At 38.5% G+C, this 2,523-nt stretch overlaps 1 pseudogene; it reads right to left on the reverse strand.

Annotated features, from left to right (window-relative positions):
- Positions 1 to 619: 619 nt before the first annotated feature.
- On the reverse strand, positions 620 to 2,515 carry LOC132057852 (receptor-like protein kinase FERONIA; annotated as a pseudogene).
- Between the last annotated feature and the right edge of the window lie 8 nt (positions 2,516 to 2,523).

Consider the following 2,523-nt stretch of genomic DNA (forward strand, 5'->3'; position numbering starts at 1 on the left):
GGACTGAGTATTTAAAACTTGACACAATTGGGTTTAGATGCTAAACATAGGTGATGATGTGTTCTTGGATTCTAGCTCGTGTTTGACTTATACCTTGTTAATTTACTTGTTTATCTTACTTTATTGACTTGATATGTGTTAGCTAAACTTAGTTGGTCGATGATACCTACCAGTACTTGTTTTTTTGTACTGACCTACACTTTCTGCATTCGTTTTATGAATGCAGAATTCCAGGTGGGATCTACCTCCGCTTCTCGTGGCTGATTGAGTTTCAAGAGCTGCTGCTTAGAGTCTTTCAGGGTGAGCTCCAGGACGTCCGCCGCCTTGAAGATTCTTCCTTATTTTATGTCTTACTTGTTATTCCAAGACATATTCAGACTATTGATGTATTATTGATATTTCTAGACTCGTAGATTTTAGCTAGTTGCTCTTGTATGACTAGACAGATTTCTGGGTTGGTTTTGATGTATTCCGCATATTCTATTTGTTATGTCAGACTTACGTATTTTTATTTCTTCCTCTTACTTATTTATTATTTCATGTATTTGAGATTGTTGGGATAAGGGTTCACCTACCGAGGTGGGAAAGATAGGTGCCCGTGCGACTTAGCTAGATTAGGTCATGACATCTGGCTATTTGGATAAACAAGATTCCATGGCTTTGGTGGTGCTTTTCTAAAAATGCCACCAAAATCCCACCATTTTAGTGAAGCAATGTAAATACTTTTATCCTTATATTTTACCTTTCCTTGAAATGGCACTTCTTTCTGGTATATCAATGCCATTACAACCCTTTTTGATGGATGACCTATCTGCCTCAACCTTCGATGGAGATGTTATGCGTCATCAAATGAAATGATGCCTTCACATGCATTTTGCTGAAATACTAATGCCAATTTCAGGCTTTTCACCACTTCAGACATTGCAGGCCATTCATGTGGACGAACATCAAAGCATTTAGCAGAAATTCCTACAAACACCTTCAGACAAGTGAAGGAAATGGACTCCGCCAGATTTTGATCAATAAGCTTATGAACTTCTCCTTCCTTGATGCATTGTTTGGCATATGCTACAAGTCCATGTTGCTCCTCAGGCATTCTCATATTGACTATTGGCCTTCTTGAGAGCACTTCAAATAATACTGCTCCAAATGTATACACATCCGTTTTCCATGTCAATCTATTAGTCAGGAAGTACTTAGGATTGAGGTACCCAAATGTGCCTTTGACTTGTGTACTAACATGAGTAGCTGACTCATTTCTAGGTCCCATTTTGGAAAACCCAAAATCTGAAACCTTACTCACCCAGTTTTCATCCAACAAAATATTTGAGCTTTTGACATCACGATGTATAACCCTGTTTTGAGATGTATGAAGGAAGTTCAATCCACGTGTGGCACCTATAGCAATTTTGAGCCTCTGTTCCCAAGAGAGAGAGGAGCTATTTCTGTCCATTTTGTGGAGGTGGTCAGTAAGTGATCCGTGAGGGATATAATCATAAACTAATAATATTTCATGACCTTCATTGCAATAACCAATTAGGGATAGAAGGTTCTCATGGCGGTGCGTAGATAGCATTTTGATTTCGGTCTAAAACTCATTCTCCCCCTGGCTAGATCCTAATTTCAATCGCTTAACTGCTACAGTGGTCACTCCGTCATCAATATCCCCTTTGTATATTGTGCCATATCCACTGCTACCAATGAAAAGCTAAGGATTAAAACTGTTGGTTGATCTTACAATCTCATCCAATGAAAATTGACGACATTGATGCTTTCAGGAAGATATTCTAGTTCATCTTGCCAGAGTTTATCTCTGAATTACACCTAAAGTAATAAATAACAATATTGATCAAAGTTACTACAACTGTCAGTACAGTTGCAATTTTGTTCTTTATAGCAAACGGCACAGATTGCTCTGGTGTTGAAGTGGTAACAGGATGTACAGGGCTTATACGACCAAGATTGTTGCCAGGGTTGCTTATTTTGAATACTTCTAGCCCATTCAAGATGGTGTTACTACGGTTCTTTGATTGTAGAAAACTTTGGCTGCAAAATTATAGAAAGTTTATGCTTACCTTCCCTTTCTTACCACCCTCACAAGTAGGCAACATAATCCTGTATACGAAATTCTGTTGCTCCATTTGATCACATCGGTTTCACCTTCGACTTTACGATTGTTCATTTAAATAGTGAAACTCCTTTCACCTTCATTTGTCATCGCAGGTTCAATTTCACAGAAGTGGGGCCTAACAAGATATATAAATCCCAAATCAAGTGGAATGTTCCATGTGACATTATAGGCATTCGAAAGGCAGTGTGAACCCAATGACCTGGCCATTTGGTAAACTTCTTTTGGAGCAATGTGAGTTGCTAAGCATTTATATCTGATTGCAATGTCTGTGCTGATCGAAAAGGCACCAACTTCTATAAGGTAATTTGAGTCATCTTCCCAGTCCCGGAGCATGGTTTCATCTTCTAAGGATGAAATAGAGTTTCTGCCAATATTTAGTTGATGAATTGTGT

Source organism: Lycium ferocissimum, chromosome 5 (assembly GCF_029784015.1).
Source record: "Lycium ferocissimum isolate CSIRO_LF1 chromosome 5, AGI_CSIRO_Lferr_CH_V1, whole genome shotgun sequence".
Lineage (NCBI taxonomy): Eukaryota > Viridiplantae > Streptophyta > Magnoliopsida > Solanales > Solanaceae > Lycium > Lycium ferocissimum.